The 20,201-nt window shown below is 38.9% G+C and overlaps 1 pseudogene; it reads left to right on the top strand.

The window, feature by feature from the left end:
* The first annotated feature begins 19,391 nt into the window (after window positions 1–19,391).
* LOC111143714 lies at window positions 19,392–19,885 on the top strand (annotated as a pseudogene).
* Window positions 19,886–20,201: the final 316 nt, after the last annotated feature.

Here is a 20,201-nt window from a genome sequence, read left to right as displayed (position 1 = left end):
TCTCAGAATCTTGGTATTCTAATCTGAAAAATGGGGATAATTGTACTAGCATGGGACTAAGTGTCACCTATATGTTAACGTGTCCACTGTAATGCCTACAATTACTTAGGGAAGTGTTCAGCCAACATTAGTGTAATCAAATTTAACCATTCCTACAGATTTAATGAGTCTGCAATTGATACTAACAAAATAAAATTTTACAATTATCATGTAAATTTATGCACATAATAGCCTCTTCTAAGGCAAATGCCTTCACCCTAAATCTTGATATTAATAGTAATAACAAGCAACCTGTATATACATTGCATTTTACAAATATCGAAGATATGTAATATCTGTAATCTTACTTTACCCTTCCAATAATCCCAAGACTTTTTCAACATGAGGTTACTGAAACTCTTAGAGCTTAAAAATGCACTTAGGATGGGGGCCCCTGGGTGGCTCAGTGGGTTAAAGCCTCTGCCTTTGGCTCAGGTCATGATCCCAGGGTCCTGGGATCGAGCCCCACATCGGGCTCTCTGCTCTGCAGGGAGCCTGCTTCCTCCTCTCTCTCTGCCTGCCTCTCTGCCTACTTGTGATCTCTGTCTGTCAAATAAATAAATAAAAATTTAAAAAAAAAGAAACATAATTAAAAAAATGCACTTAGGGTCACACGTGGATCATGTACTAGAAGAGGGACTGGAACTCGAAACTAGAACCCATCTAGAATCAACATTTATTGATTTTCATAGAGGACAGAGCCAGTAGGAAATGAAATGTACTTACAGCAACCAAATCAAGTAGATGTCCATCTTTGCCAGCTTTACTGGCGGCCATGTTTTACTGGGTCGATTGAAGCTAACAGTTTTCTGGGCTAAGGGGGTCATCAAGTAAGTGAAAATACAAGTGAAAATGCATATGGTGGCTTTTAATTTCATCTCACAGTTTAGTCTGTATTTGATTACCTAAGTAAATTGAGAGCATTTTCCTTGATGATTTTTGGATTTATATGATGTATAGCTTCTATACCCTCTACCCAACCATTTTTTTAAAAGATTTTATTTATTTATTTGACAGAGAGAAATCACAAGTAGGCAGAGAGGCAGGCAGAGAGAGTGAGAGGGAAGCAGACTCCCTGCTGAGCAGAGAGCCCAATGTGGGGCTCGATCCAAGGACACTGAGATCATGACCTGAGCTGAAGGCAGCGGCTTAACCCACTGAACCACGCAGACGCCCCCCCCCTTTTTTTTTAAGGTTTTATTTATTTATTTGACAGAGAGAGATCACAAGTAGGCAGAAAGGCAGGCAGAGAGAGAGGAGGAAGCAGGCTCCCTGCCAAGCAGAGAGCCTGATATGGGATTCGATCTCAGGACCCTGAGATCATGACCTGAGCTGAAGGCAGAGAGGCTAATCCACTGAGCCACCAAGGCACCCCCCCCTTTTTTTTAACATAATGGTAATGGACATAAGTTTTATTTGGTTAGAGTAATACATTTATAAGCCAGTGTGTGGCTGACCTATATGAACCCTCCACCAAAATACAGTGGTTTATCGTTGTTTTCACCAAGTGTCAAGCATTGAAAAACTAGAGATTTCTTATTTCTCGAGGGATATAAATGGACCTCTATTTACAGTTCTGTGGACCTTATTCATTTATGAGAGTTCATGATAGTAGTAAGAGGGAAGCAGGGGGCAGAAAAAGGGAAACTATGGATGACATTTAACAATTTATTAATACATGAATACTGGCATCTGATTTTTGACAAGAGGCAGCTCCATTTTGAATGATTCTAGAAGCACTAAGTTTTGTCCATTTTGTAGGATCAATAAAACACTTGCAAATTATTGTCACATTCATTGTCAATTCTGAATTTCCATGGTAAGAAATGTCTTAGTAAGCCATTTATTCATTATTGCTTGTTCTAGCAAGACACTTAGAATGTTTATTATGATTTTCATTTTTTGAAAAGAAAAGAATATCATCATTTTGTAAGAGTATAATCTGTGACAGCATGAGGGGAAAAAGCTAGTGTGTAATTACATTGTCAAATTCCAACAATGCTCAAATTAATCTTCCTATTTGGTTTTGCATTAATCATATTTTTAATAAAGATCACCTACCCCTTTGCAGACATTTCAGTACTTGGGCCCAATATCTTGTCTGAAAACCAACTTCTCTTCTCATAATAAGCCACATGCCTGGTTGTTCTCAAACCAAAAATTTCTTCATGGCACATATTGGAACTCTTTTTAGAAAAAGATCTTCAGGAAGAGAGTGCTTTGGGGTCAATTGTTTGCTTTTAAGGAAAAGTAAAAAAAAAAAAAAAGCATGGTTAATATGAATATCAACTCTAAAAATCTCATTCTTGAATAGGAGGGATACTGCAAGGCTAGAAGATGTAAAATTTCATCAGATGTCAGTCCCTTCACACCACCAGCCTTGCCACAGCCCTTTGGAGTGTTAGAAGACTTTTCTTATTTTTTATTGGGACTACACCAGGAATTATACTAGGAATTATGTCAGTCCTGCAGCAATTTTCAAGAAGCCGCAAGTCCATGATCCTGAAACTTCGACTGCTGACAAGAAGTTGCTTGGAGCAGCAGTGTTATTAACAAGCCACCTTTCCCGCACCCCATCTGCACTGGAAGCCATCCCCAGCTCATCACCTCCATCTGTCTCTCTGTACGACGGGGCGCGCACACCAGCAGGCTCTGGCCATGAGGTTCAGTTTGCTGCTGCGTTACTCATCAAACACCCCTTGCTGCGTGGACTCCTTCCTCTCAGTATCGCCGGCTGTAGGCAACCAGCTCTTGAGACTGACAGAAGTGTGTACTTACCTTCTTTTATAATGAAAACTCTTTAGGCAGCAATGCTGATGCCTTAAGAATGAAGATATTTAACTATGCGCCCAGAGAGATACATTCGGTACTGTGGGTGTCTTTCCTGGAATATATTACATGTCTTTGGGGAGGTAGGCTCCCTTGATTTGATGCCATCAGGGCTTTGTTCTCTGCACAGTGTCCTCTGAAGACTACCAGGTCTGGATTCTCGTTTCAGCTTTTAAAAGGCCTCTGAGGACCCATAAATTCAGTGCTTCTGGATTAAAGCATAGGATATGCATGTGCCCACTGTTCTCTTCTGCTCTGGTCTGTTCTTGGCCAAAGGCTCTGCTTTCATCCTTGCTGCTGGTTATCAAATGGTGTGCAGATGACTTACCACCCTCTACAGTTTTGTTTGTTTGTTTGTTTGTTTAAACAGGCCCTGTAACTCTTACTTTGCCTCAAATTGGTGGGTTATCAAAGTTACTCAGAAATTTCATTTTCATTTCTTTAAAAGTCTTCCCCTCCTTTTCTAGATAGAAATGGGGGGAATGGTGAGGGATGTTTCTCATATTGTTGGCTCGCTCAGATTCCTTCATAATACTTTTGTGAAATAGGGAAATGTCAATGACTGGCCCCAGAATGGGATCACAGATCTTAGAAGTCATATTTCCTTTTAATTCAATGCAGGATGGAATGCATGGACTCTAGAAAGGGAAGCAGTATGATGTAATGGGCAAGGACAAGGCAAGAATATTGTGGTTTAAGATCTAACTTTGTCAATTACCAGTTACCTGGCCTTGAGTTAAGTTCAAGGCCTTGAGCCTCAGTTCTGTCATCTGTCAAAGGAAGGAAATAGTGTCCAACTCTTAGGTAACTTTGGGATGTGGTAGTAATTAAACTGGAGAGTGCAATACAGGACTAAGCACAGAACATGGCAAATAGTAAATACTTAAGCATTATGTTGTACTACTATTCTGACTGACGACAGAATGTTCTTCTAAAAGCAAAGGAGAAAATTAAACTGAATGATTCTCTTCAATTTTACTGTACTCAAACTTCCTGCTTTATCGTACCCTACAATTTTTAACTCACGGGTGGAGAATGAAAAGAGAAAATTAAAATTGCGATTTGGTGATTCTATGCAGGAGTTCTGCAATAGGATTCAACCAAGAATTCAGGACTTTGGGTCCTCCAGATGTGTCTCTATCCATAAAACTGTATTTCCTTTGACTCGTGTAGAACTGTGTACCCAGAGGGCACTCAATAAAAATAATGACAAAAATCAACCCATTGCTGCACACAGGAGTGAACTTAAAGATCGATTTCATATTATTTTTAGTGTTCTTCAAAGCACCCGGTTTCTTGGGGGAAAAGTAAGCCATATTGCTTGTAAGCTTTTATGTTTTCTTGTTTAACATCTGTCTTGGTCTTGGACTTTGCTACCATCACTGACAAGTGGCCCATCAGTTCTTGAAATTAAATGTTATCAAACGTTTTAACTAGCTAATTTTATAGAACCAGGGAGATAGCTGGCTCCAGATAGCTGGCACCAAATGGCACCTACCCATCACATACTCAGACAAAGGTTAATAAAAATGGTTCCTATACTGGAATATTGAAATGAGTATAAGTAAAACTAGGAAAATCTATGGAATAAGATATGTTGATTGCATCAATGTCAATATCCTCATTGTAACACTATGCTGTAATTTCGCTAAATGTTACCACTGGGGAAAAGGGGGAAAAATGTAGAGGGAAGATATTTCTGTACTATCTCTCACAACAGCATGTAAATTTGTAATTATCTTAATAAAATTCTTAATTAAAAATATGAAAGATAGCTTCAGAAAGATTCATATTTATAAGTATTTTTTTCCTCGACACACCTTCAACTACTCACTGCTTTGTATAACATTGAAGTGAGATAGTTTCTACAATCAAACCATTAGTTGGTCCACAGCCTTTAAATCTCATAGAAAAAATGGAGTGAAGTGGCTTGTTCTTTCTTTCAAACAAACCTTGGAAATTGGGACAATTCTTACTTTGGGACTTAAAAAGAATTGGCCAGAGGATAAATAGAATCTACAAAAAAAATTTGCGTATAAAGCAGCATGGAAATGTCTTCAAAAGAAGAGCACCTTTCCTTGATCTATTTTTAAAATAGAATGATATATGGTGACAAATTCTAAAATTTTAGAGCAGACTCCATCTTTCAATTCCGAAAAGTATATAACCATTAGCAATAGCAACATCTATTCCTGCTGGGAGCTTAAAAATGGTTATTTTCTGATTGTCCTTTCTGATACTTTAATGTCCCATGGCCTATGGTGTAGTGCCCTTGTTTATTCTGTATTTCCGATTTTCTTAATATTCTTGCTAAAATCATGGGGTGCAGAATCATGTTTCTCATGGTAACAACGATTTGAATTCAGTCACGTGAGCGTAAAGAACTGTTATCCATACTAAAGATCCAAAATGACTCTAGATCACTAAAGGTGATCTTGAGTGTTAGCATGGTGGGAGTCAGTGACAATACATCTTTGTCTTTGAGACCTCAATAGAGCCATGCTGATTTTAACCATGGGAAAGAGTGTGGAGGGGGAGGAAACCATGGGCTTTCCAGCTGTGTTTCTGTAACTCAAGATATTTACAGCTGAGATAACTAATCCTCTTGGCTTTTCTTTGCTTTAGTGAAAACAACAACAGTCCTTAATGTACAAGACCAGGACTAATCATGGTGGAGTGTTATGTATGTTTGTTCTGACCTATGTTAAAGGAAAAGGAGGGGGAAAATATGCTTTATTTGGATTACCTAGCAATTATTTCCATATTTACTTGCCATTATCTCATGTCTCCCAAAAGACTTTAGAGATCAGTATAGATGGTGAGTTTTACATTTTCACTATTTCCAGACACCATTCCATCCTTAAATGTCTGAAAATCGTATTTGGAAACTCTGAAATATCTATACCTGTTAACTGAGGTTGTTGCATAATGAGTCACAGGGAAAGACGTGGGACACACATCTTTTTCTCTGATGATCACTCAGTGCCTTGTGGATATGACTGCATAGACCTTTAAACTAATAGCATTCATGGAGTCTTCACCTACTTTCTCCCCAATCTGCATGTTAGTTCTTTCATCATCCACTCTCAAATTTAGCTGGAAATCTCCCAAAGTGTAGCTCATATACCTCTTCTTGAAAGGCAAATGCCCAATCAACTGTGTTGGACTTCAAGGAAGTTTTGTGGAAACTAATTTTAGGGGGGTCATCACAATCCCCAAACTCTTAGGTAAGTAGGAGACCCTGTGGAAATGTGTGGTTATATTAACAGCTTATTTATGGAACGTGGTCTTTATTTTGGCAATTTTTAAATGGTTTTACTGTACACTTTGAAGGTGCATGAGTATGCATTTGCTGCTCATTATGGGCTGCAGTTCTGGGGCAAAGCTGGGTACAAAGAGTCTCTGAAGGACAAACCCGACCATTCATCTGTACACATGTACCATGCTGGCCGCTGTGTGTTGTAGAAAGAGGCTCTGCAGATTCTCCAATAGGAAGAAATAATGAGCTTAAAGCAACAGCTCCTCTGAAAACAGTTGGCAGTTAGATAATGATGGATATGCTACAAATTCCGGAGATATCAGCCAAGAAAGATGCACGATGCATATAAAGAAAGGAAGGCTAAAATCTACTACCTCTGTTTTAAGGGTGAAAACACAAGATGTTGTTCAGTATGATGGTGATATCATTGAGGTACATTGTGCTGCATGATAAACAGCACCACACTCCAAAACAAATTTCTTTCTGAAGGAGATGATTAAGAAAAAAAATTAGACATGGTGGGAAGAGCTGAAAAGTGGAGATTGAAATCTTGGCCTCCAGTTGAGGTTTTAATTTGTGCTCTCTTGCTGAAATAACTTTACATTCAGCCGCTTGGTCCTTCCTTGTGAGGTGCACATGGTCTGGTTAACTTACGACAGTGTTTATGGACATCAATACCATTGATTAAAAAGTAAAAGTTCTGTCAAACAGTAGTTTGATCTTCATGACAGCAAACAGCCTGTTTGATGTTTTTATTGAATCAATTGATTTTTTTCTTCACTGAATTGATTGGTTGTTTCACTGTCATGTGGACACTTCCTAAATCAACATGTCCCTCTGTTGAGGTGTTTTTTTGAAAAAGTCTGATTCACGGATGTGTCTAGAATATCAAGCTAACAGAATCTTATGAAATCCCACCGCATCAGAATAAATGGCATCAGTGCTGAGCAAAAGAGGTTTTTGTTCTTCCTTTTCTTCAAGTTGGATTTGGATTTCAGAATTCAAGCAACTCAGTTTTACAGACTGATAAGAAGGTCATTTTTTTTCTTATCTTGTTTAAGTATGTACTTTGGATGTTGACTGGATTGTTAGATAATACTCTATCAATAAGGGGAAATTGATTTCTTATAGATTTTTAAGGATAAAAGAAAAAGGAAATAGGCCCTTACGCTGCCTCATCTCTTTCATATACAAGCTGATGCATTAGCCAGACTTCCCTACCTTTCCAAGGGAGTTATCAAATCTACTATTCACGATGGTCAAGAATTTTTAAATGCCCAGTGAGTCTGGCGAAACCTCATTGTATCTCTAGTATACTTAGATTTACTAATAGGCTTTTGTTTTTAACAGTGCGGTTACGTATGAAGATAAAGTCTGCTGTATTCTGCCTTAAAAGTGATACACTGGCCATTTACTCCACATACTCGTGAGTATGGTAGAGAGAGAGAAGAGAAGGTACTTGCAGATGTGTTTTATCTGTTTTGGTTTCAATGCAACATATTAAACACCACATCTCAAAGAGGAGAGATTGATGCCCCTTGTATAATCAGCATGTCTCTCTTCCACAGCGGCTGCAGTAGAATGTCTTTATAAGGTGGACTGTAATGTGATCACCCCGTTAGGGCTCTGATCTACCAACTTTCAACACACTCTGGGATTGTTCAATATTCCAAATTCACTTAATAGTGAGATTCTACCTATTTGGCACATCCCTTCCCTTTGATACTAACCAAAGTGTGTCTCTAGATTTTCTCTTGTCACGCATCCATCCATCCATCCATCCATCCATCCATCCATCCATCCACCCAACAAGGCATCCATCCTCTTTCAGCCCTCGGATCCTCTTCAAGACATCTGAGTTACAGCAAATACCTTTGTCTTCTACTTGATTGAGCAAAGTTATCTGACACAATTTTCTGATTTCCCGTCTCACTCTAACTTCCAAATATCTTCATACTTGTATCCTTCCTATCACTTCAGTGAGTCGATATATACTCAGCTCTCTTTTCTTTGTTTCCTACCATAGAAGGACAATTTTATGAGCCAGAGCTTTCATTTTTCCTCCTATGTCACTGTGCTTTGTAATTATTTCCTGATTCTTCTGAATGATCATTGATTTCTAGTGGCTCTATCACCGCTATCCACAAATATTTTTATGTCTTCCTTAACACAAGAAAAATATGTCTCTAGCTCTTAGTACTCTTCAGAGTTACTACACTTTTACTGCCAAGTTTCTCCAGAGGGCAATTTACAATTCCAGCCATCTTCCCCTCACCACCCCTTCACTGACAGTCTGGCTTCCAGCCTCATCACTTTACAGGAACTCCTTTTCCCAAGGTCACCAGTGTCTTCCTAATTGCCAAATCCAACAGTGTGTTATCAGTCCTAATTCCTGAAATCACTGTAGCATTAAACACTTACTTGACTTCTTTGACTCTTGCCTACTTTTTTTTTTTTTTTTTTTTTGTCTCTCAGAGAACTTGTACATTCTCATGGCTTCAATTCTGAGCATCAGGGGTGGATGGAGAAAGACCTTTGATATCAGGTGATACCAAGTCTAATTCTCTATGGTTCTTCCATTTATTAACTATATGATCTTGGACCCATTTTTGGCTTCTTAATAATTTTAGCTTCTGCATCTTGAAAGTTGAGATAATAATGCCTTTGGCATGGAAAAACTGGGATTAAGTATAAATGAGCAGCACATAGTGGATGCTTAGTAAAGGTAGGTTTCCTTGATTTTCCTGAATTTCCTGCTAAGTTGTGGTTATATATATATATATATATATATATATATATATATATATATTTTAGTTGCTTATTTCTACTAGACATCCCACTGCCACCTCAGTTGTGCAGAGTAAACACACATATTGTTTTTCCTTTTATGACCACCTCCCCAAACTTCCTCTTCTTTAATTCTTTCTCTTTCAGCGTTATCATGGCCTTCACAAAGGCCACTGACAAGCTGCCTGGGTTTACTTGGGAAGCTCTAGACTGCTGATCCTCAGAAAGAATCATGAACACAATTTTTCTGAGGAATCTCCATAACTGTTGGTATTAGTATCTCTCCTGATCCCATTCTAACTCTATCTTATGTTTTCTTACTTGGTAAGCTGGCTTGGTCCTGACTTCAACCCCTGACTTTTTTCTGGGCCCAAAAAAGACTCTGGGTCCTGCTTTTGGTCCATTCTTGGCTCTCTCTTTAGTTCTCTCTGCTTTTGCTGCTTTCCCTAGAGGTTGACATCCAAGTTCCTGGTTTTCCAGGCCACCCGAGTTGCCTCCTTAGATAGTTTTCTGTTGTCCTCACCTGACACAACTCCATAATTATCAAAGCCACCTTACTGGGACCTGCTTGGGAGATTCACCCCTTCAGGGCGTGACAAGCGATGTCATCACTTTCAGTGTCTCAAACACTTGAATTAGCTTTTCACCTTTTTCCCCCTCTTCTTTCTCAAGGACAACGTTCAAATCCATTCAATCCCAAATTACTGTAGTTTTGCAAAGCTTCATACATGCATTTTTTCTTTTATTATTTATACCAATGGAATAATAATGTCACTAACAACAACAACAACAACAATAACAGCTAACATTTGTTGAGAGCCTATGGTGTGCTAGACATTCTGGCAAGACTTTACAAGCTTCATCTCTTATAAAAGAGAAAATTGAAGTTTAAGAAGGTTAAATACCTTTCTCAAGGTCATAGTAAGTACTGGAGCTAGGGATTTAAGCTCAGATTTGTCAGCTCCCAAACCTATGGTCTTATTCACTGTATTATTTTGTTTGAAATGATCACATTTCCTTGATGGAAGCATTTGTGTTCATAAATATTTTTGAAACTGCGTATCTTTCTAACTACAGATTTTGTGAAATTGCACCAAACAAGGGATTTTGTGGAATTAGAAACAAATTGTAAATAAATTGTTAGTCTAGTAAAGATTTTCACTTAGTGTTAGCCAGAAATAAGAACAGTCCCAATGCCGAGAGAAGCCGGGAGAAGTAAATAGTGTGACATTGCAGAGAAAGGAAATGAGTGAAAATTTAATCTCTAGTGTCATCAACTTATTTATCACTCGGGGCATTCTCTGGTTGGGAAGAAATAGAAGGGGTATCCTTGGAAAGAATCAAAATGGAAATAAAGCTAATGGTGTCAGGCAATAAGAAGTCAATGGAGAAGAGCAGTGGCGTGGTTTAGGAGAATAGGTTACTATTTGAAATACTTTCCACTAGTGTTAAGCCCTTGAACATGTGCATTGTAATGTCGAAACATTTGTATGGAGTTTCTAGCCCTCTTTGTGCATAGTCTGAGACAGAACACTGGGCTTGGGATCTGAATACTGAATTCTCTTCCTAGCTCTATCACCAAACAGTGACTTGACCTTGGACAGATCTCCTAACCTTCTTGTTCCTGAGTTTTCTCAGCTTTAGAATCCCTGGGAGTTGGGTTGTATTAGCTCTAACGTTCTTCCTTGCGTTAGCCTTTGCTATTCCGTCCACTCAAAGCGCTGAGGACTTAGAGCTCAGATGTGTGGCCCACTACCTATGCTACACATTTACTAACATTACATATGGATGTCATGGGTTGCTCTGGTCACTCAGATTGTGGAGAAAATTGAAAAATCTTGATAAGAGAGTCCCCAAATGGGACATAAGCACAGGACATCAGAGGTTACACACCTTTTGTAAAGTAACAGAGTGTGTTAGCACTCTGCTCTGCCGGCGAGATCCCTTTCTAATTCTTGAGTCAAGCCCCCTACTGCCCCTTGGCGCATCTGTTTCCTTGCACTGCTGCATATGACTTTGGTTAGCGTGTGCAAGGGACGGTCTGTGCAACTGAAATGCAAAGGTACAATTACAACTGAACAAGGGAATAATTTGGCCAGTGGTTTTGTATCTCAAGATCTAAAGAATGATCACCTTCGGCTAGACTAGTAGACCCAAATTGCCCTTTTTATTGCTTCACTAAAACACACCACTTTGCCCAGTTCATTTATTGACTTTTTCATCTCAAGCACAAATTCTTACCTAGGTAGGAGTTAAAGGTCCACAACACACTAATTGTAAAAGCAAAAGTGCCAATTCAACAGAATTCCAAAACCAGGGGAAATGCCTGTGAACCTGACAACTCTTGTGTAAATTAAGCCTGAAAATGATTTTTTTTTTTTTTTAAAGAGGCTTTGGGTGTTCCTTGAAAAACTTTACCTCAGTTACAAGAGTGTGTGTTTCTACGGAAAATGAGGAAAGAACTTTGTGTCAGTTGCAGAAAAGAGTAAGAAACACTGAAGTTGCTTTCTGGGAAACAACAAAAAACTAGCTGCTATGATTAGATTTAAATCACACCCCAAAAATATCACCCTAGCTTCTGGAAAGCATCCATCATTTGCATAAACAATCCGCCCCCCTGCACCGCTTTGCAGCAAGCAAGAAAGAGTTAAAACACAAGAGCAATTTTTAGAGGAGAGCTTATGACTAGCAATCAGTGCAAATAAGATTCTTTTCCTCTTGCAAGACTCACAGAAAGCCCTAGATCCATGCCGAGCACATTCAAAGGCAAGGGACTAAGAGCTCCTCTCACAGGTTCATTATCATTCTCAGGTTATCCCAAGCCAAGTGAATCAGGAAAGCAAATGAATTAGTGAGAATTACGGAGCCTCTGTGGTCTGAACCCACTCCAAATCTCGGTGAAGATGAAAGGTAGACGCTGATGTCTCATGTCCCAAGGTTCTCAGGATGGGAGCCCCAGAGCCTAGCTGTTCCTCCAGAGCCTTGCAGAAATGTGCAGGCAGTTAATGTTGCCTAACGTCTTCTGACCGTGGGTTCAGCCATGTGGGAAAAGTTTTACGAGGCTGCAAAACCAAACCCCCTTCCACTCACGATTAATTACAGAAGACTTGCTATAGCACCTCGCTGTCAATGAGTCCAGCATGGGCATTTTTCTTCTTATTTTTGTGACTTACTAATAACCAAAGATACCAGGGTAATGCTTTAGTATATGATAATACCAAATGGGATTTTTGAAGGAAAAAAAAATCTATAAAATATTTGCCGTGCTAAGTGTTAAGCTTCTTTGGAAGAGATACTTTGAGCTGAGGAGTGGGATTGGATTCGAACTATAGTCCTTGGAATTGCAGAAGTTTTTGTGGTTTTTATTGTTGTTTTAAAGGCTACTGGCAAATAAGGATGGGCAGAATGGGGAGGGGATGTGCATTCGGAATTGTGGTGGAGATAGTGATCCTTGGAGCATCTATGCAACTGAAATGAAACATGTAGTAAAGGTTTGGGAGTAGCAGTTTGTTTTCATTAAATACTTGTTATTGCTAATTATATTTGATCACTATAAAGAATACACTTTAATTAAAGAAACACGGTGGTTAGAAAAATATTTGATTTCCAAAGGAGAACAATTTATCTTTTCATTAGTAAGAAGGTAAAAAAGTAATTGTGACTGTATGTTTTTCAGCATGTTATTGGTTTTTATGGAGAGGTTTTATTCTAATTGTAGGGGAAAATGTTATTTTTGTTCCTAAAATTGAACCACTAACATCATATCATGTTGTTTGCATGCATGCTTCAATTTATTTAACATAAGTAATTATTTTAAAAATGAAACATTTGGCAAATGATATAAAACAACATATTCTAACATCAATCTGAATCAACGTATCTTCTTTCTCTTTGGAGATAGTTTCCATGTTAACTCTTTCAGTGAATGTTGAAATGTACTGTCACATTAATGTTTTCCCTAACCAACATATGGTTTTCATTCTCATTTTGCAAGGTAATATTTCAGCAGTGGTCTGGAGGAAATTAATGGAAAATGAAGGCAGATAACTATCCTTGTAACTAAAGCCTAGTGTTCATGTTGCTTGCATATCATTGTATATAATAATTCTTTTAAGCAACCACAAAATTTAAAATTTTTGACTTGTAAAAATGTATCCTCGCTACATCGTTTTAGTATGAGTGAACTCCCATGAGTTCCGGAAGTGTAACAGACCAGGGTACATCTTAGTGTAACTGGGATAATCTTAGGAAAAAGGACAATTCAAATATTGTGTTTATGGTATATAAGTGTCAGGGACAACTCAGAACAAGAGAAATCCCTTCCTTTGCAGTCTTCACACCGGAAACAGCATTGAAAAAAAAAGAACATTCAGAGTTTGGCATCATGTTTTTAAAGGAACTAATTTTTATCTTTCCATTTTAAACATATGCCTGTGAATTTTGGACAATATTTAGTTTGTAAAATCTTTGGGAAGTTTGCTGGTTTTAACCATTTTTTTGTTTCTGTTAAAACACGTAAATAGTACCAAATGTACATACATAGTCATGTATTTGGATAATTATACTTTTAAAAACTTTTTTCTTTTATCTCATGGAGAAAGGTGAACCCAAAAATCATATTTAAAATATAATGTAGATATGTTTGAAGCTTCATAGCTATTTTCCTTTCACATTATAATCTGAGAGTTTGATTTCTTTTTGGCATCTATTCAAATTACATTGAACTCAAGCAAACATAAGCTCTCAATGGGACCGCGTAGAAAAGAGACGCCGTCTCATTGGTGCTTCTCTATTGCATTCTGCTCTTGTCATTGTCCTTAAAATTCTCTACTCTTGTCACTTAAATGTTTTCCAGTGAGAAGTTTTTCCTTCCTTTCTTACAAAACTAAAATAATTTGACACTTCTGGGTAGAGGAAGAAAACAGACTTCCAGCTTTTGATGAATTATATTAATGTGTATGAAATTCTGCATGTTCGAAAATGCTAAATCTGTAAGCAATTTTACACGGAAACCAGCTTTTACTAGATTTCTGAATAAAGCGCAGGAAAGCAATTAGAGCAGTTTGGTACACAAAAAACGGCCTAGAGAGCCGCTTTCTGCATGCTTCCGCCAAAGCAGAAACACACCTTTATAAATAGAAATATTACTTAAAACGCCGTGATTCGGCAGCAACCTGCAGCAGCGGCGGCAGCAAACACCCCTGCGTTAGCACAGCCGCCTGCCCTGCCCTCGCGCTGCCCACAAATGACCAGGGAAATCCCAGAGGTACTCTTGAATTTCTGCATTCTTATTTCTTCAGCTGTAGAATATCTGCCACTCACATCCCACTCTGGCCAAAGTGACACCTGCCAGTCTCAAGAACAAGGACAAATTGTCTGCCAACCGCGCCTCAGCAATGGGAGCTGAGCAATGGTAGGCACGGGCATCTCATGGTGTATTGTTAAGCTCTGTAATTTGTTTTTGAGATATTTCTTTCTAGGAGGTTAATTCTCAGCATATTGTTGTTTAACATTCTGAACTTGTGTTTTTGTGGTCCACTGTACATCGTAATGACACATTTAAGAATATTTACAAACAGGTGGCAAAATCTATGTTGAATAGGCTTAGGCAGCACTGTGCAGGGCAATATGATATTGTCGTGAAAGACTCATGGCTTTGGTTATTGCAAGTCTCCTAGGATCCTTTTCAGGCCAAAATCCAAAAGTATTCCCTCAGACCCACAATTCTGATCTGAGTTTTGTGGTGTGTGTGTGTGTGTGTGTGTGTGTGTGTCTGCACGCGCGCATGTGTGTGTGTGTGTTAGAGAGACAGAGAGATCTGTCATCATGTCATATGAAGTTATGCAACATTCTGTCCCTTGTTGATGAAATGCAACATGACAGAATGTAATGTAATGTAAGTATCAAAAAATGTAAATAATATACTTTGCGGGATTAGATATCTGCTGTCAATTCCTATAGTAGGGATCTGAACTGAACTTACTGAGGCGGACAGAAGCTCAGTGAACGCCAAACTGGCCGTGGTGTTTGAAAACCACCACACACCACAGTTCACTGATTTCCCCAATTACTTTGGGGTAGTTTGGCACGTATAGAAATGTTCAACAAAAGTTCTCTTGTTGGACACTTCTGGGAAGTAATTTGATTGTTAATTACAAACGCTCAGGGTGATTGCTCTGCATAATTGTTTCACTCCTTCAGTACTCCATTAGAAACTTATCTGCCGATGGTTTATTTTTAGATCTTTGAATTTTTAACATCTTCCTTATGTCACGCTGATGCAACATAAGTGACCTCTCCAGATAAAATCCTTTAACCAGCCAGGGCAATCCAGTGCCTCCTGGGAGAGGTAGAAGTGGGGAGACAGTATGACCACATGCATTTTATTTCCAACAGCATCTGTAACCACAGGACACACACACATACATTTTTAAATTCTGTGCCTTTTGAGAAATAACTTCAGTTATATGCCCAAAATTGCTTGAAAATCGTGAAGAGCAAAAGGCACATCTCAGAATTAAACTGAATGCATTCCAGATACTATTTCTTTTTATTACCAAGCTGTAGTCTCGACTCTTAACAATAGACAACACAAAACAAGTCCACATTGCTTTAAAGGTAAGTGGGCAGAGGCCCATCGGATACTGCATTCCTGAGAATGGAACCTTTTATTTGCTGTCATAGTAATGACTTTTAATTGTCCTAATAAATAAGCTTTTAAAAAGCTTCTAAAATGTTCTCTAATAACATACTTTGGTCTTTAGCCATAGAAATGCAGAAATAATTAGAAGTGGCATTGTGTACACTGCATTCTGGACTGGGCTGAAGGTGAAGGAGAAAGTCTCATGCTATCCTTGTCAGCTGCAAGGGTAATTACTGCTGGCTGAAATTACTCAACATTTGTTTATAAGCTCCCCAGAGCATGCTGTAAATAGATTGTCTGTTATAGTCCAATCACATTAAAACACTGCTCCTTGCAAACTGCTACCTCCTGTTTTCTGTAAGCTAGACAGAGAGAGCCTGCTGCTCACTTATTGAGCACCGAGCAGGGAAGAGCTATGTTTAATGTGATTGTTTTCATTAGATTCTTCTCTGTCCAAGATCACATTTGTCGTTTTCAGAGTCTGAATGCTAGTGGGGTCCATTACTTTCATTAGGACCCTTTTATTTGCTTTCGGGAGGATGGATCTCTTTATTAGGGGGTTGAGTATGTAACAGTTCGGAAGGAAATTTAAAACAGTGCAGAAGAGTTACCACGTACATTGCCTTCCACACGTGGGACTTGATTATCTATATTGAGTTTTAGGAAGTTCATAGCACCTACTGGCTACACCAATTCAATTTCATTTAGCATTAACGGAGTCCTCGCTCTATGCCTGACACTGAGCTACGTACTATGAGGATAAATATTTATTACTTTTAAAGAGACTAAAATGTAGCTAAGGAAAAATGATTTGGATACATGATAAAGTTAAAGACTAATAAGATATGTGATGAAATATAGATTTGAAATACAATAAGCACCAACATGACTGTGCAAAGTATGCATATGGCTGACCAGCAAGTTTTTGTGTTTGGAGAGCAAATAGAATTTACCTTTTGGAAAGGTAATAAGGTTTTATGAATTAAATTAATTGTGTCCCCTTCAAAAGGCACCAGAGACAACCCAGAGAGTAGTTGGCTCAGCTTTTTGGTGACTCTTGCTTCCCGTTTATTATTTCACATGAGAGAGATTTGATTGGACCTTTAGGCCAGCTGGCTTAAAATGTTTTGAATATAGAAGAGAGCAGGAAACTAAAAGCAGCTCAACCAAAAGAACCTGGATATTCATTGAGCCAAATCCTAAGATAGTCCAAGTTTGTTCTCTAATTGATTAGTAAATACATTTCGCTATTTTGGTTTTTTGTTCATGTTGGGAAAAGAACTGGAATAATTCCTGGGTTGTTTCTATTCATAGTTGACCAAGATTTCTTACCAAAATCTGGGTGATTCTGTCTCTACAGCAGTCTCAAATTTAAAAAATATATGTTATAAACCTCTTTTGAAAAGAGAGAGAGATTGAAAGACAAATATTGCCAAGAAAGGATACTACTCGGTACATGGGAGACATGGGAACAAGAAATGCGAATTGTAGAAATGCAGATCTGAGACACAGAAGGACTAGGATTGGAAGACATGTGGGTATAATCTTACTTTCCAGGAAATATTTAGTCTTTCCCTTCCTTTCCACCATTCCATTTTTTTTCTCAGGGTAATTATCCTTCTTGTTCATCTAGTCTGGAATTGGCATGGGGTTTTGGAAAACTCTCATTTCCTATTTTGTATGCCAATGTCACTGGAAAGCCGTACAAGGGATAGAGAACTTGGGTACCAGAAATGATGATTCAATTAGATTTCACAATAATTCCAGGAAGTACTCTATCCTAGCCTTTAGTGCGGGAAAGAGCATTGGATGCAGAGCAGATTTTGCCAGGCATACATATTGCCATGGAAAGCCAACCATGTTTTACATAGAGAACTAAATGAGCATGGGGATGCCAGTGGTGAGTTCATTTCAGAATGTTTGGCTAAATTTATTTTCAAGAGAAAAGTGAAGCTAAATAAAATCATTCTTTAGGGCTGGCACACATTGTCTTAAAATAGACTGAATCCATTTGTAATCTATATAACATTTTTATATGCTCCCCATTACTCACTTTATGCCATTAGGAAAGCACTGAATCTTTAAAGAGAAACTTCCTACAGCTAAAAAAGACATTAAGGGGGAAAAATGCTGGGAGCCATAGTGACAGGTACAACTAAGCTTGTATCCTTCGGTTCCCTGGAAACCAGTCAAACACTATCTCATCTTGCAATGGTTGTGTCTGATCCTCGGCTTCAGACATCTTCCTAATAATGGCAACTGCAGAGGTGACTCTCTGCAAATAAGGGCTTGCAGCCACTGGGCATCCATCACATTTCTCCAGAGCAACATTAGACCACCCTAATGGGGACTCCCGTCTTCATTATGATATTAATTCTCTAAATTTCCAAAGTGATTTCATTTGTAATATGACAAAGCCTGGCTGCTCAGGAGACAAACTGTTTTCATCCCCCTCCCGCATGCTCACAAAGCCTTGCTCTCTTTAGTCTTTGGGGGAAAAGGAATTTGATAGCATCAGATCTCTCATGATACACAAGACTGGCTAACGGCTACACCACCTGCCGGCACTTCACGCCTGCTCTTCCGGCCTGAAGCTTTCTAAAGCAGTGGTTGCCGCGTGGAACATGGACGATGGTTTGGAAACAAACGATAGGGGCAGAAAACAGTGGGCTAATAGAAAACTCTGCCTGGAAGCTGGGTGGGATTTGAGGGGAACAGTAGGGTCACCCCAGAGGCTGGAAACAGAATCTGGGGCGATAGGGCTGGTTTGGGAGATGCTAGTGAACGTCGTGCTTTTTCTCCCTTGTACACTGGAGTTTTTGCTGTGGCTACAGATTCCCAGACTGCCAACTATATACAACCTCCAAAACATGGTCATTCATTTTTATTCCAGTATGCTAGCTTCTATGGACTTTAATTCAATCTACCACATCAAAATTAGCCTATCTTCTGCAATGCTTACGAGATATAAAATTGAAGACTTACTAAAAAATCCTGTCTCAATCAGTATTGAGGATTTTCTACTCACCGATGATCATTGTTTCTAACTGAATTAGCATTGTGGATAGAATGTCTGAATCGAGCAACCCAGTGCTAAATTTTCAAGAGGTCCAACATTGGTCAAAATACTGAAGCGGATGAAAATTTTCTATGCTTTCCCTTTCCCTGCTTTCTACCAGCAGCTTCTTACTCTTACTTCTTGCTTCATTGGTGACACTCCACTAAAAAAATTCTTCTTAGAATAGTCTTTAACAACTATCATATGATCTCCCTGATATGAGGGAGAGGAGATTAACATGGGGGGTTAAGGGGGTAGGAGAAGAGTAAATGAAACAAGATGGGATTGGGAGGGAGACAAACCATAAGTGACTCTTAATCTCACAAAACAAACTGAGGGTTGATGGGGGGAGGGGGGGTGGGGGGGTGGGATTATGGACATTGGGGAGGGTATGTGCTATGATGAGTGCTGTGAAGTGTGTAAACCTGGCGATTCACAGACCTGTACCCCTGGGGATAAAAATATATTATATGTTTATAAAAAATAAAATTTAATAATTAAAAAAAAAAAAGAATAGTCTTTAAAATGTTATTAGTTTTGAGTAAGGTATAGACTAATCAGTAGTTCACTGTTACTGAATATCCCAGAACCTCTAATTGGAGGTGGTACATTTTTAGTAGGAAACGTCAGCAAAAGCTGAGTTTGATTCCACTAGTGAATTTTACCATCTTGCGAAAGTGAATGAAAGAAATTACCTGGCACCTATTTCTTCAGTTTCAAAGTGGAGGAACTGGGCCTTGCCTTCGCTGCTGCGGAGCTGCCCATGCAGCCTAGCCATGGTCAACCCCACTGTGTTCTTTGACATTGCCCTGGACGGCGAGACTTTGGACTGAGTCTCCTTCTAGCTGTTTGCAAAGTTCTGAAGACAGTAGAGAACTTTCATGCCCTGAGTCCTGGGGAGAAAGGATTTGGTTATCAAGGTTCCTACTTCCGCAGTTTTATTTCGGGATTTCTGTGCCCAGGCGGTGGTGACTTCACCTGCCATCATGGCATTGGTGGCAAGTCCATCTATGGGGAGAAATTTGATGATGAGAATTTCATCCTGAAGCACAGGGGTCCTGGCATCTTGTCCATGGCAAATGCTGGACCCAGTACAAATGGGTTCCAGGTTTTCATCTGCACTGCCACGACTGAGTGGTTGGATGGCAAGCATGTGGTCTTTGGCAAGGTGAAAGAGGCCATGAACCTTGTGGAAGCATGGATTATTTTTGGGTCCAGGAATGGCAAGACCAGCAAGAAGGTCATCACAGCTGACTGTGGACAAATCTAATACGTTTTTCTTGTGTTGTATCTTAACTACCAGATCATTCCTTCTGTAGCTCAGGTGAACACCCCTTCAACCCAATCTGCTTAAAATATCCTATAATTTTTGTGCCGTTGCTGGAGTTCTATGGGCTTTATACTTTCTTTACTCCCCTCCAAGCTTAGCTGTGTTGCAGAGTTAATTTTCTGATTATGAAATAAAAACTAAACAAAAAATTAAAGTGAAGGAACTGGATTATAGACTCTAAGTTTTAATATTTTTTATTTCATATTATATTTATATTACTATTTTAAGCATTATCTTATATCTGATTTTTTGCCTA

The sequence above is a fragment of the Enhydra lutris genome, unplaced genomic scaffold (assembly GCF_002288905.1).
Source record: "Enhydra lutris kenyoni isolate GAN:26980312 unplaced genomic scaffold, ASM228890v2 scaffoldscaffold1, whole genome shotgun sequence".
Classification (NCBI taxonomy): domain Eukaryota; kingdom Metazoa; phylum Chordata; class Mammalia; order Carnivora; family Mustelidae; genus Enhydra; species Enhydra lutris.
The sequence above is the reverse complement of the archived record's forward strand: the minus strand, read 5'-3'. Positions and strand labels throughout refer to the sequence as shown.